This window comes from Cupressus sempervirens, chromosome 8 (assembly GCF_028749045.1).
Source record: "Cupressus sempervirens isolate cs-2001-9-10 chromosome 8, ASM2874904v1, whole genome shotgun sequence".
NCBI classification, from domain to species: Eukaryota; Viridiplantae; Streptophyta; class Pinopsida; order Cupressales; family Cupressaceae; genus Cupressus; species Cupressus sempervirens.
The window spans coordinates 471,497,182-471,513,767 of NC_143125.1; the positions used below are offsets into that span (position 1 = coordinate 471,497,182).

The 16,586-nt window shown below is 34.2% G+C and overlaps 1 pseudogene; it reads left to right on the forward strand.

The window, feature by feature from the left end:
• The first annotated feature begins 1,050 nt into the window (after positions 1 to 1,050).
• LOC149543277 (multisubstrate pseudouridine synthase 7-like) overlaps positions 1,051 to 16,586 on the forward strand; it is a 48,259-nt pseudogene continuing 32,723 nt past the window's right edge.

Below are 16,586 nucleotides of genomic sequence, written 5' to 3' on the forward strand. Positions count from 1 at the left end.
TTGACAATCAATTTATGTATAATACATCTTTTATAATGTCATTTGGATTAACATCATTATCAAAAGATCAAAGTCTTGAATAATAATAACAAATTATTCAATTTTGTATCATGTATATGTTTATAATGGTAACATTACACTGTCAATTCAAGGGTATATTTTAGGGAATGGCAAAGTTAAATTATACTAAGAATATAACATGAATGTGCATCATTGTTTATAATAAAATTCTCTTTAGTATGATTTTTTATTTAATTCAAGTGTATTTAAGTTGCTAATGTGACTAGAGAATTGTTAAAATAAGTAGCATTATTATAATTGTAGTATGAATTTTGGTTGTTTATGTTATGGGCTTAAGTGTTGGAAAAAAACACAACACTTAGCACACAATGCTAAGGTTGTGTTGATTATGAGATAAGAATCAATACGAGAATCCAATGAGATGCAAGTTTGATTAGACATGAAAAAAAAGTTGACATGTAAAGCAATGTTGAAGGTTTAGTCTTGACTATTGATGTGATTCACATGTTTCTAAGTTTTGGGTTTCATTTGAAGCCCTAGCCCGAAGGAGCTAAGATATCATGAGATAGTTTGGATCATAGTTACCAAATAGACACTTGTAGAATGTTTCAAAGAATTTAAGAAGGAAACTTTGGAAGATCAATTGGAAGATTATCTTGTAGAGATCATGAGGTTTCATAAAGGTCTCAAATCTAGTAGGTGTTACCTTTCATTTATCTTTGTTAAATTAGTTTCTGCAAGTTTTTTATTTGGTTAAGTATTTGTTAAAAGAGTTCATGATTTTTCATTTAAGTTATTAAAGGATTTAAAAATCATCATATTTGTGATTGAAAGTTTCTAGGTTGGGTTTTTTTAAACCTTTCTTGCATCCATGATTAACAACTTAAATTATTGCTGGCTATTTTAGATAATGCTAGGGAATCTAGGCTAAACCTCTTGAACAATGCCCGCAACAGTATGATTGATAACTTCAGATCAATCAAGTGGCTTTTCCATGAGTTGGAGGAGGTCAAAGAGCAGGTGGGTCATATGGAGGATAACAGGAATGGAGAAGATTTTGATAAAAGAGATGACAATGGTGAGAGGCTCAGTCTGGCGGAGAGAAAGATTAACAACCTCGAAATCTACAATCATAATCTCTCGAACGAGATGATATCGCTGCTAAGCTCCATTAAAAATAACATTATTTCTTTAATTGGCTGGATTGAAGATAGAGTTATGAAGGAAGAAGAGGATGGAAAAGACAAGGAAAAAGCCAAACTGGTGGTTGACACTACTAAGGACAGCACCAATAATGGTCAGGACCAGAAGGATCAAAGGGAGCTCCAGCAAGAGGCTAAGGAGAACCAGATGGCCTATGAGGCTGCTTAGGCCATGCAAGACCTAGAGAGAAAGAATGAGGACTAATCCACTGCTTGTTCTTTTGTCTCAATCTATTTTTTGGCTTTTTGTCAGGGCTTTTGCCTTTGTCGTTTCTATGTAGTTTATGTTCTTGGTCTTTTCTTTGTTCTTTGTTTCTCGGCTGGGCCTTGGGCTTATTATTAGCTTTTGAACTTGAACTCTTTTGGTTGGGCTTTTCACGCTTATTATTAGCCTTGTTATTGTTTTAACTCTTGGGTTTCAGGGTCCCTGTAAAACCTATTTATCTAATAAAAAACAACTTAATTCTTTGTATAATTTTGTAATCCTAGTTCGAGTTATGTATATAGAACTAAGGAAACATTCTTTTTATAATTTCAATTTTTTAAAAATCTAAATGCATTTGATACAAGTTTCTATTGAGCTATCATCTCAAATAAGATTGATTTTTTGTTTTGTAAATAAAATATAACCCAACTGTCTAATCTTTTCATATTCATACAACTTTTTTTCAAACCCTATTCAAGGGTTTTTGGTTTAAGATTGGTTGTCTAAGAGTATCATTTTTCATAATTTTGTAATCATTAATCAAGTTATGCATATTTACAACCCTAGTCGAGGGTTCATCAGTTTGTATTATCCTTCTTCATATTCTTAAGTCAGGTTTTTTACTTGTATCTTGACCCAAAGCTATACAAAAACTATGGGGCTTTGTTATTTTATGTTACTTTAAAATATTAAAAAAATTAATTGTGTGTTTTGTTAAGATGGGTTTATACTTGTACAGACTAACACTTTAAAGAAGAGATATTACATGATTAAAAGAAAAAGAGGAAATATGTAATAATATATTGTATTTATGATCTAAATAGAGATAATTGTGGAACATAAGTATTATAGTTTTTTGGTTTTCAAAAAAAAAATATTAAATAAGGAATATGGAAATAAATCATCTTCTATTTTATGTATCAAACATACGTAAATTTTAGGGACAATTATGACAAATTTTTCAAATCTAGTTGAGTTAGTTTTTCTATTTTTCATATGATATATACTTGATGATATTGAAGATGACAAATATGTACATAGAGGGAGATTAGATCTTCATTATTTTTTATTTATTTTTACATAATCAATTAGTGATCATAAGTACATGATTGAGGTCATAGTGATTCATGATCTCATATCATATATTTTTCAACACAAAGCCATATTTTTGTTTAATTATGTATGGCATTTAATTGTAATAACTATGCTAAATCAAAATTTATAACTTTATATGTACCATATGTGTATTGAAAAGGAAATCCAATGAGGCATATACAAATTCTATTAGTGAGATAACATTTTTAGTGAGATAATTTTACTACAATTGAGGCATTGTAAAAATGTATTTCCACTTAAGGTAGTGAGGTGGCTTGAGTGGTCTATCCTCTAGAGGATTTTCACTTAGGATATATCTTTTTTTTAATTCCTTGTGCATTTTTTTATTTTTCTTGTTATCTCTATTATTCCATTTGAGTAAATGCTATAAATTTCTTTAGTTAAAGTTGAATCTAGATTATTTTTTAGATTAATGAAAAAATAGGTTTTGAAGAGACCCAAAACCCTTTAACAAAAGCTAAAGATCATCATTAAGCACCATTAGGTTTTACAAGGACCTAAAACCTAAAGTTTAAATACCAAAAAATTATTAGGATTAACTCTAGATAGAAATAACAGTTACATGAAAATATAACCAAAATAAGAAAATAGTAGATCACATAAAAGAAAACACAAGATACCAAGACTTAATGTGGTTCATCCAATCCCTGGGCTATGTCCATCAACAACAAGTCCAATATTATTATTATCTAGTGATTACAACTCGATTACAATCCATAATCCCTTACAACTCAATACCACTACAAGAAGCTACAATATGACCATTTCATTATAAAATCCCTAACCCTAAGCCTTTTTATACAATATTTTTTCGCTTACAAAATTAGGGCTAGAATAATAGAAAATTAGTAGCTGACGCCTTTTACAATATAAGGGCATTTTTGGCTTTGGGGACATTTCCTCCAAAAATCCTAACAGGGGCATTTCCCCTCAACCCCACCCTATACTATGATAGGGAGTGCACCTGGGGCATTGCCTTAGGACCCTGCAAGGGCATTGCCCCTTGACCCTGTCTTGGAGGTCCTGTGCTGAAACCCCTGTAGAAATAATTTGGAGGGAAATTGTGTGGAATAAACCTCTAAGTTTGATTAGGCTCCACATCACAACAATCTCCCACTTGGAGGCTGATCAAGCTCCACATTAATAAACTCCCACTTGGAGACTGATCATAGCATAGCTAAACTTGTAGCTCCCACTAGAATTTATCAAACCACCATAGACTTTGTTGTTCTTTTACTTTGTTCAGTCAAGAAGATGAATCGAAGCCAAAGAGGAATTCAACTTCTCCCTTGCCACTGTAGACACCTAAAAATTCTTTAGAAAATAAAGTATTTTTATTTTCTGAAAAAGTCCCTGATGACATCATCATTTATTATTTATTTATTTATTTAATTAATTAATTTATTTTTATGCCATTAAATCCCCTTGTCTTAATTAAAAATATTTAATTAAGGAATCCCTCCCAAAAATGTTTAAATCTTATTTAAACATTATTTTCCTTATTTATTAATTATTTAATTAATAAATTGACCAAAAATCCCAAAATAAATATTTAATTTATTTTTTGCCCAAAACTTGGTCAATTTCCTTAAGATCACTAACCTCTTCTAAAATCTTCTAATCCTTCTTTAATTTCAATTAAAGGCTAATCCCATCATTTTCTACCCTTAATCCCAACTCAAAATATTTAATTAAGGTTAAATATTAATTCTCATATTTATTAAAAATGTTTTAATTAATATCTCCTCAAACCAAACCTATGAGATAACTAAACTTTATTCATCCTAACCTTAAGCCTATCCCTAAACCCCCTTTTTAGCCTAATCCACCCCATCCACCCATACTAACCAAGCTTAGCTACTAAATCACCCACCCTCATTGAATGTCATCTACTTGCATATCTCTAACATCCCTAATCTAATCCTAAACCAAGCCTAATCCCCCCCACCCAACCTTGTCACATTCCTTAAGCAAGCTTAAGACTTTCCTAAGCCAAGCAAAGTCAACAATCTCAACTCCCTCCAAAATATCCCAACCACCCAACCATGAATGCTCTTACAAAGGACATAAAGACTCTTACAAGCCCATTCATTTCTCTTACAAGCCATTATGAAGATATTATCCTTTGAGCCTCTTTTGTTGACTCATCCTTGCCCTTTCGTCCATCCACTCACCATCTGACATGTGTCACTCCCTAATTGGCTGTAAGGAAGCACAATCCATGTGCTCTCCTCTCATGCAATCTGAGCCCTCCATGAGCCTTTCCCCATCCTTGCATCTTAGCCCTCAAACCCTCAATTCCTTAGCCTATAAATTGAATCCCCTCCCAAGCCATTTCATCACAATCCTTGAGCTAAAGTTATAATGTTAGTTTGAGAAGCCAAAATCCATACTTTTTGCATACATCCACACCCAAATTCCAAGAATCCATTGAAGCTAGCTTGAGTATCTTGAGCACACATTCCAAATCATATCAAATAGACTCATCCCAAAAATAAGAAAGGTCTCATTGAGAGAACCTCTTAATGGTTCATATTCTCAATTGAGGGCTTGTCTTAGTCTCTCATATATGTTATATTAATCTTTGTTAGTTAATGCTTTGTTCTCTTAATAGATTAGTGTTTCTTGCTAACATATTAGTGTATATAGCCACAACCATTGTAAACATATCTGCTAGATTATCATTTGTATGTATCTTCTCCAGCTTTAACTATCCATCATCCAAAATTGACCGAATGAATGGTACCGCAACTCTATGTGTTTTGTCTTTGAATGCAGAGCTGAATTCTTTGCAAGATGAATGACACTTTGACTATCTATAAAAAAATAATTATCCTTCTGAGGGTGTCCCAATTCTTCCAAGAAGAACTAAAGCCATATCATCTCCTTAGTTTCCTTTGTAGCAACAACATACTCTGCCTCTGTAGTGGATAAAGCATTAACCTTATGTAACCTACAAACCCAGCTCATGGCTGCCCCACCAACAATAAATACATAACTTGTAGTACTCCACCTAGTATCAATATCCCCTAACAAATCTCAGTCAAAACATCCTTGTAAATCAGTAGTAGAGCCCCCAAAGTGTAAACACTTACTGGATGTTCCTCTCAAATATTCGAGAATCCATTTAATTGTATTCCAATGCTCAAGCCCTAGATGACTCATATACATGCTAACAACTCCCACTGCATGTGCAATATCTAGCCTAGTACATACCATAGAATACATCAAGCTTCCAAAAATGGAAGCATAAGGTACCTTAGACATCTTGTCCTATTCTTGTGTCTTGGGATACATCTCCTTAGTCAACTTCAAATGACTAGGTAAAGGTGTGCTAACAGCTTTAGCATTCTCCATAGAGAAATGTTGCAACACCTTCTCAATATAATTAGCTTGAGATAATGTCAATTTCTTGTTCTTCCTATCTTTGCTAAACTTCATACCAAGGATTTGTTTTGTTGCCCCCAAATCCTTCATAGGAAATGAATGTGTTAACTGTTCCTTTAACCCCTTAATGTGATCTGTGTTAGACCTAACTACAAGCATATCATCAACATATAAACATAAAATAATGTAGTTGTCATCATCCAAACTCTTAAAATAAACACAATGATCTGAATGACACCTACTATATCCATGCTCATGCATAAAACTGTCAAATTTTAGATACCATTACCAAGGTGCTTTCTTCAAGCCATATAAACTTTTCTTCAATCTACACACTAAGTTCTCTTTACCATGAAGGAAGGCTATTTTAACATCAAGTTACTCCAAATGCAAATCTTCAGTAGCCACAATACTTAAAATAGTGTGAATAGAAGTTATTTTAACAACAAGAGAGAATATCTCATCAAAATTGATGCTTTTTTTCTGTGCAAATCCTTTTACAATTAACCTAGCTTTAGATCTTTTCTTACTTCCATCCTCTTCTTTCAACCTATAAACCCACTTATTCTATAAAGCCTTTTTACCTACAGGCAACTTTCATAAATCCCATGTCCTATTTTTTAGCAAAGAGTCCATTTCTTCTTTCATTGCAAACTCCCACTGAATCTTTGTATTCACGTACACAACTTCATCATAACATTTAGGTTCACTAGCATCAGTAAGTTATATAGAATATAAGGAAGTAGAAATTCTTTATGGAGGTCTACTCATCCTTGTTGACTATCTAACATTAATTGGGGTGTGTGGTATTTATTTTTGTAGTTAATGCACATCATGAGGAATTGATGGAACATCAACTTTTGGAGTATCATCCAACACTACATAATCATTTTCTTTCTTCTAATATTGCTGCAACAAATCTTTGTACAACACTTTCTCATTGCATATGACATCCCTACTTCTTACAATTTTATGATTTTGAAAATCTCAAAGCCTATAACCAAATTCATTAATGCCATATCCAACAGATACAAATTTCTTTGACTTAACTTCTAGCCTAGGTCTATTTCAAAATCTATATGAGAAAATGCTTCACAGCCCAAGGTTTTGAGAAAAGAATAACTCACCTTCTTACCAGTCCATTATTCCTTTCAAATACCACAACCCAAAGGAGTAGAGGGACCTCTATTAATCAAATACACAACAATATTAATAGGCTCTACCCACATGTTTAAGGGCAACCCTACATGTAACCTCATGCTTCTTGCACACTCCATTATAGTCCTATTCATGTGTTCAACCACTCCATTTTCCTATGGAGTCCATTGAACAACTTTCTTTCTACAAATACCATTAGTGGAGTAATAATCTTCAAATTCATGACTACAATACTCACCACCATTATCAGATCTAAGACATTTTAATTTCTTTCCAGTCTCATTTTCAATCAAGCATTTCCATTTCTTAAAAATTTGAAATACATCAGATTTCTATCTAAAAAAATAAACCCATAATTTTCTAGTTGCATCATCAATAACTATAACATAATAATGAGAGACACCAAGAGAAGATACCTGAGCTGGTCCCCATACATCTGTATGTACAAGCTCTAATTTCTCACTTTTATTTTCCTTCCCAATCTTCATAAAACTCACTCTCTTTTGTTTTCCATGCACATAACTTTTATAGAAATCCATATTAACACATTTTAGAATTGGTAAAACTTTCTTTGAATGAAGTACATTCATAATTTTCTCACTCATGTGCCCAAGTATGTTGTTCCATAGTGTTGTATCAGAATCAAAAACAACTATTTGTTCTCCTTGCTTAACTATAGCAACTATTCTTGAACATTCATTTTTCTCTAAAACAATCAAAGTAGAAGGAACAATATGACTTGTACAAAGATAGAATGTGCCAAATTTCACACCTTTTTCTACTACAAAAGAACCTTTTGAAACCTTCCAATTTTTATTTTTAAAAGTAACTACACAACCCTCATCACCGAGTTGCCTTGCTGAAATTAAATTCCCACTTAGCCTTGGAACATGTCTTACCTCATGTAGTAGCCAATTGTTACCATTCTATAACTTAATCTTAAATTTTCCCTTTCCAACAATCTAATAGGCTTCATTATCCCCCAAATAAACAAGCCCAAAATCCCCTCAGACATAATCAATGAAATGACTTCTATGAGGTGTAGCATGAAATGAAGCACTAGAATTTAAAACCCATGAATCATCAACACTTTCTAAAGACAAGAAAATCATCCTCTTTTGATTGTTTACTTACCACATTTGCCTCCTTGTTCCCTTCTGGTTTATCTCCTTCATTTTTCTTTCGAGTCCAATAATTTGTCTTCTTATGCCCTGATTTCCCATAATACCAGCAATCTCTTGGTTCTTTGGATTGAGACCTCTTCCCCTTTGAATTTCTTCTTGATTTCTGACTAGTCATAGTATTAAATTTATTTAAATGATCCACAACAAATCCACCTTCTATCATTTTTATATTAAATAAATGCTTCATGAGAAATACCTTGTTTGAAGCAGAGGGCTTTTCATACAATTTTGCTAGGGTTTGCATCAACTCTTCTATTGTCTTTTGTTTTGTAATATTAAATGTCACTGATGGTGCCAGGCATAATTGAATGCTTCCAAGTGCCTTTCTATCTAAAATATCCTAGTCATCATTTGTCATAGATCCCTGATTCTTGAGTTTTCCTTCCAATGGTTTCCATAAATCCTTCTAATAAAGATAGTCCTCCATTTATGTTTTCCATAACTGAAAGCTCTACCTTTTAAGCTTGCACAACTAACCCTCAACTTACCCTTATCTGCCATCACTCCCACTCAATCATGAGACTCCCACTCAATCATGAGACCTTCCTACAGAAGATTAGTAAAAAAAATGATGACCATCTAGCTCTGATACGACTTGTTAGGATTAACCTCAGATAGAAATAATAATTACATGCAAATATAACCAATACTAGATAATAATAGATCACATAAAAGAGAACATAAGACACCAAGACTTAACATGGTTCACCCAATCCCTAGGCTACGTCCACCAACAACAAGTCCAATATTATTATTATCCAGTGATTACAACCTGATTACAATATGTAATCCCTTACAGCTCAATATTACTACGAGAAAGCTACAATATCACCATTTCATTATGAAATCCTAACCCTAAGCCTTTTTATACAAGATTTTTTTGCTTACAAAATTAGGGCTAGAATAATAGAAAATTAGTAGCCACCGCCTTCTACAATATAAGGGCATTTTTGGCTTTGGAGGCACTGCCCCTAGAAACCCTCATGGAGGCGTTGCCCCTCAACCCCACCTTGTACTATGATAAGGAGCACACCTATGGTGCTACCCTAGGACCTCATAGGGGCACTACCCCTTGACCCCATCTAAAGGGCGCTACCTTCAAACCCCCATAGAATTAATTTTGGAGGGAAATCACATCAAATAAACCTCTAAGTCTAATTAGGCTCCATATCACAACAAAAGCATCAAAAAACCAAGTTTTACAAGGACCTGAAACCTCACAAGCAAACCAAATAGAAAAAAACCCAGGTTTTACAAGAACTTGGAACCTAAAGTTTAAACAAAAAGCTAGAAATAATAAAAAAATGAACCAATAAAATAACATGGACCAGTAACCAACACACTAGTGACTCCGACCAACTCCTACAACAACTCTTTAATGATATTTTCTACCTCCTTGCCTACTTTTGTAGTATTATCTAGAGTTTTATATCATTGATTCCCCTCCAATAATAGCATACTCCAACAATTGGTATAAGAGCTATACCCTCCCTCTTGGGATTTTCTAGTTAGGGAGTGCTTTAAATGATTGGTTAACAAGGGTAGTCATGTTTTGGGGAACCTCTATTACAATGTGATGTTTATGGTTGTCAATGATGTCAACATATTTATCTCAACCTATAGTTTGTCAATTACTATGTACTAGTAGCTTGGTGTTTTAGTTTCTTGCATTGAGTATCTTTTATTGATAGCCCATGAATTATGTGATGCATTTTGCTATTGGTTAAGCATAAATTGTCTTCTCATTTCATGCCCCAAAGGTGGTATGCATTATTTTTGGTGGATCATCTTTCAGGTCAATCCTTTTTTATGCATGTGGTTTTGATTGTTGTCCCAACAACTCTTTTCCTAGCATGTTCATCATAACTATTTGTACCAAAGATCATTTTGGCATGTTGATGTGCTTGAGGATTATTATATTTTGCAAGTTGGTGTAACCTATCTAAAATCTATTTTAGGTAGTAGATTTGTGATGTCCATCTAGTATAAATAAAGTACCATTTCAAGAGGGATTTATGTAATCTATGAATGCATGTTTGTATATATGATTCATGCGATCTTGTTTCATACATGCAATGTATGTGTTAAAAGTGTGAATGAACTTAGTTAGCTGATTTGAGGAGGTGTAGATAGTAGTAGATTGTAATTACACAAGCTCAACAACTATATCTTCTAGTAGTTCTTACTTTATATATCATGTACTAGCAAGATAAGCCTTTTGGAAATTTTCCCTATTTTATTATTAGTGAGCCTTACTATATTTCTATGGAGTGTCCACTCTAGTAATGAATCCCACTGGTAGTACCATTTCATATTGTAGTGATCATTTTAGACAATTAGTCTTGTTGTACAAAATCACCTTAACCATTGTCACTAACCAATGTTTTTAATTTCATGAGAATTTGCATCTCCTTATTTTCTTTCCTGATTTTGATTTTCCATGTGAATCCTACATCTCCACCAAAAACCTGTACATCACCCTCTTTTCAATAACTAGTCTTATATGAGACTATATTAGCTATCACTAGTAGCCTCCCTATTCCACATATCATGGCACAAAAGTTGGGAGCTAGAGTAAGAACCTATAATTTAAATGCTCACAATCCATTAACTAAAGGAGCTAGGGATATGCACTCTAAGTTCAGTGGAGATGGTAAAAAACCTATCAATGAGTACCTTAACACATTTTATGTTTCTATAGGAATACTGGACATTCAACATGAGGATGTGGCCATGATAAATATTTGGAAAAACCTTAACATAAACTGTCATAGACTAGTTCTATCATCTCCCAACCTATCTTGTTATTGATTGAAATTCTATGAGAATAGCCTTTAAACATAGATTCAAAAGTACAGATGATGAAATCCCTCCTTTGGCTCAATTTACTTAGATGAAGAAATAAATTAATGAACCAATGAGGGACTTTGTTACTAGATACAACAAGACCATTAACAAAATTCCTAATGTTAAGAGGCTACACCAAAGAGCCAAAAATGTTTCCTTTTGAATTCTATGTTGCCTAATGTTGGATATAATTTAAGGATAAATGAAGTATATGAATTGAATATAACCCATAATTAAGAAGCGGATCTTGAAGATGACTTAATTTCCTCATGGAAATGGATAAGGGGAGCCCAGAGCTATAGTAATCAAGCCTCTACATACTCATACCCAATTGTTTGAAGGATAATGAATGATGGGATCACACTAAAATGAAAACTTCCTAAGGAAACTACTTCTTATCCTCAACCATCTTAAGATGTTGGGGGTGTAATATTCCTAGATTGGCACATTGGTATGCTGAACCAATTTTGGTCTATCGATCTTACCTAAAGTCCTATTGTACTAGGAAATTTTGATTTTGACAAATCTCTACTTGACCTAAGTGTCAAATGTAGAAAATCCCTAATGTGTATTAATTACATACTTTATTTAATTCCTAAATACTAATCAAATTAGCTAAATTAAATCTATTAATTGAATTGGTTTAATTATAGGTCCTACTGCTTTAATTAAATTGAATTTACCCCTTTAACTAATATACATGAGGAATTAAATGTATTTGATTTAATTAAATACCCTCATTCTAATAATTGAATTTAATTAATCATTTATGAGGTCATATTTAACCAATTTTAAATCAAATATCTTCTCCAATACTTTTCTTCAATTTAGATTTGGAAACATTGAATGGATTGAAATTAGAAAAGGAATTAGATCAGTTAACTCCTTATTACACTCAGAAGTGATCAATTAACTTCATGTTCATAAGGGAATTTTATATTTTGACTAAATCTCATCTTCAACCTTAACCGTTCATTCAGTTTGATCTCAACTATCGATCAAATTCTTGTATTCTATTTAAGAAACCTTCAACTCCTCATTTTGGAGGATGCACATGAAAAATATCAAATTAATTTCATTTTGTTTTCAAGCATTTGCATTCATAATTTCATTTCTTTCACACATTTTATCATATATTTTACAATGCATACATTTAGATTAATTTTCTTACTTTATTATTATATTAATATGCTCATCATCTAGTTTGATATTTCATTTCATCTAGATTAAATCCTTCGTACTAGTGGTCTGGTTGTTGATCTCTCAACTCTAAGAGTGGACAAAAAAATCTATCTAGTTAGAAGGCAACAAATCAATTTGTTGGATCATATCGAATGAACAATCCCATGTTCATTTCAGGATGTTTCTAGCATGCAAGGATCATGTTGAAGTGTGTGGTTAATTTAGAGGCCCACAATTGGCACATAGATTTTTGGCACCCACCGTAGGGCTAGAAAATCAATTTTTTGGCTTCAACTTTTGATAAATTTTTGACATTCTAATTTTTTGATGGTTATGTCCATACAATTCAATAGTTTCTTGCACAATAAGATAAATTCTCACATGAAGAAACATAATTGTCACCTATAGTTCTATACTTTCTCACATGAAAAAGTGTATTCCCACGTGATTCCTCACATGGTTCATAGTATATTCTCATGTAGGATTGTGTAGAAGCTCTTGCTAAACTTAGCACCAACAAAAGTAAATTGCAATCTTTAAATGCAATTTTTCATAATGTTGATTGATCTAATACTTGTTTCTGAAGCATTTTCTTTTTATTTCTAATTTTTCAGAGCCTAATAGTGGTGTGTAGATCATTTGTTGAAGATACCTTATCATGAACATACAAAAAATATTGACAGTTTGATTGCAATAAATTTGGTCAAAGATTTGCATGTGAAAGAATGTATTCAAACTCACTCAACTATTGTGTCTTTTTAATGCTTTCTTACACATATAGTTTAATAGGGCTCAAGTGAAATTTGTAGGGATCTAGACAAAGGAATAGGGGAGTATGCTCTTTACTACTTGGAAGTGATGCCCAAGAGTAAATTAGAAATCTAGACACCTTTGGAAGACAATACCCGAGGGAGGCAAGAAAGTTAGCAGTTCTCCCATAAAAACCTTTTATGAAGAGATGGTGACTTCCTTTTAGGAAAATCAAAATCTTGGAAAAAGACACATTGGGATTGATAAACTAACTCCATGATGAACATTTTCTATGTGTTTGGGTAAGGTGATGAGGTAGAGGAATATATTGTTTTCCCTTTGGAAAAATTAGAAACTTTGACCCTTGAATCTGAGCTACAGTCTGAGTCAACCTTTAGAGGGCCTATTGGACTGATCCAACCTCTAAGAATGACCCAAGTGAGAACATGCCTTTCGCCGGTGATTCCAACTCACTATAATAAAGAATATTTGTAGAGCGAAAGATTTCAAAGCCATGTTAATCTCCTCTTCTTCATTTTGATATTGCATATCAAGAAGAGGCTCTGTCTGTTGCACTGGACAACACTACCCCCAAGCTTGCTAGTTAGGTGTGTACATTTATACATGCTAGTGTGGGCTACTAGCCTCAACTTCATTCATGAAGCCACTAGGGATTAATGTGAATGAAAGCCAAGTAAAAAGTTTTAGATAGTTTCTACTTGATTCACCTCTGAAAGGGAGCATACTATTTGTGCAAGGAAGGGGAAGAATCTCTCCTATGGATACTCACCATAGTCATGTACCTAGATGTTGGAAGGTGGTATATTCCCTTGACCCTTACCACAAGGGTGCTCATTGTGCATTTGTGTTATTGAGTCCTTAAAATATGCCAAAAATAGGGGTGCCCTCTAGTGGGGTGACATGGCTATGTGAGGTGAACACATGCGCATAAGTTGTGAGACAAAGGTTTTGCTTCCTCTACCATTTTTTTTGATAGGGATAAAAAGTGACTTTTTCAAGTTTATAAACTATCCAAGTCATCCAAATAGCAAAAGGTCAAGACTCGCCCATCCTTTCAAGTTGCTTTGTCCTTGGTTGGATTGTTTGAGACTACTGCTTGCATGCCTTATTTGAAAAACAACTATTCACTTACAAACCAACATGATGTACAAAATCTAAAAATGATGTCCATATTTGCCTAAAATTTACAAACACTATCAGTCCTCTATTAAGAAACTATCAAAATCATTGAAAATCTCTTCAAGTACAATCCAAACCTGTTAATTTTGTCATTTCCTCCTTGCGATTCTGCCAAATTTTGAATGAGAAAACTATCTGTTCTTGTATGCCTAAAATGTGGGCACATTTCTATGAGTCATTATATCCAAGATTGCTCAAGAATGAGGTCTTGAATGGTGGCTCATAGCTCTCTATTCATAGACTGCAAGGGTTTGTAATGGAGGCCCTCAATTTGACCTAGTTTGTGCCCATGAAAGTACACCACGAAACAAGAGATTCAAGGATCCAAAATGCATGTAAATGGAGATGAAAACTAATCTATATGATAACAATGCAAGTGATGCAGGAGCATCCAGAGGTATAAGGGCAATCTTGTGTCACCCAAAAAAATGTACTTAGACTTAGTTTCTATTTCATGTGTTTTCATTTTTGGATACCCATTTGGGTCAAATAAAGGTTCCAACTCTCACAGTTCCACTATCAGTGTGTTTGAAAATCTTGAAAAAATAGGACCATGTAATTGGGCCATCATTTTGGTAAACTAGAAGGTGTGAATTGGCCAGATGAATGTAATTGTAATTTAGAGGATTCCAAATAAAGAATCAGGTCAAAAGACCCCACGGTTTGAAAGTTATTGCAGTTTTTTGAGTTTTGGAGAGCTCCTAAGAATGCTTCAAAGTTAGGTTAAGGGCATTAAATGACCTCAAAAAGGGCCAAAAAATGGGGGACAAGTGAAGCTTTTCCATAGGGCTATAGAGCACTTTGAGAGCTTTTCAAAAATGTAAACGGTTTGTCAATCAGAGCTATGGTTCAAAAGTTATGCCTCTCGAAAGTTCGATTACTGTTTTTGGATTCTTCTAGATTTGCACCGACTTCTAATGCAGCTTCTGGAACCTTCTATTTGGTCAATGGATGCCTACTAGCACTTTCTAGAATGTACTCCTAGTCCTTAACCCTCTGAGGTCTATTTAAGGAGATTTTGGGCATTATAAAAGGTAGTTTGGAGTGGAGTTTGAGAGGAGGTACTAAAAGGAGAAATTATCTCTAGATTTATGCTATTGTAAGCCCTTAGGGCATGTTTTGAAGTTTATTTTCTCTGTACTATTTGTACCAGCTTATTTTCTTAGTTAATACAATTTCCCTTTTCTGTTGTGTCCATTCTGTTCTTGGGTTGTGTCCCCATCAAGTGGTATCAGAGCTGGTTTTCCTGAGTGTGTAGACAGAATGCCGACTGTGAGGCAGTTTGCACTAGGACTGTGTGGTTGTGGGTTTGAGTTAAGAAGATGCCTCCATGAAGAGAGCATGGTGGAAGGGCTAGAGCTATTAATCTTGAGGAGGTTAGAGCCCTCCAAAGGTAGGTACAGGCATTGCAAAAGGAGCTCCGTAGAGGAGCAAATGTTCCCGCAGGTGACGACAGTGAGGATGACAATGAAGAAGAAGTAATGGAACCAGAAGGGGAATGTGATGGGGAAGTTCTAAATCATGCAGAGGAAAGGCTTTTTAGGGCCATTGCTAAGTTTGGGAAAAGACCTACAATTGAAGTGGGTGTATTTTTAGGAAATCTGAAACCAGATGAGTTGATTGATTGGATCAATGAATTGGAAGAATACTTTGAGTATGAGGATATCAGGGACCCAGATAGGGTTAAGTTTGCAAAGGCCAAATTGAAAGGCCATGCCAAAATCTAGTGGCAAGAGGTCCAATTGGAAAGAAACAGAAGAGGAAAGGAGAAGATCACAAGATGGGATCGCATGGTGGACAAATTGAAGAAGCAGTTCCTTCCTGTGGACTATGAGCTTGATTTGTTTAAGAAGATGCATGGGTTAAAGCAAGCAGGAAGATCAGTCCAAGAATATACAGAGGAATTTTACTGACTCTTGATTAGAGCGAGACATGTAGAAGCAAATAAGGAGAAGGTTTCTCGTTATATCAGTGGGTTGCGACCTAGCATCCAGGAGGAATTAAGTCTGGTAAGAATGACCAGTGTTGAAGAGGCATACTAGTTTTCCCTACGAGTTGAAGAGAAGCTAAATAAAAGGTTTGAAGGAAGACAAAGAGGGCGCGGTCAAGGAGGAAGGGGAAGTGGTAGGTCATCTGGAGGCCACAATGAAACCCAAAAGAAAAATGAAGATGAGGGTACTAGCAGGAACCAGAGGAATGAGGGTTTCAACCGCTCCCGTGACCAAGACTTTGGAAATAAGAGAGGAAGAGGTAGAGGATGTGGACAAGGAAGAGGAGGCTTTCATGGTATCTATTTCCATTGCAATGAAGAAGTTCATTGTGCCTTTGAATGCC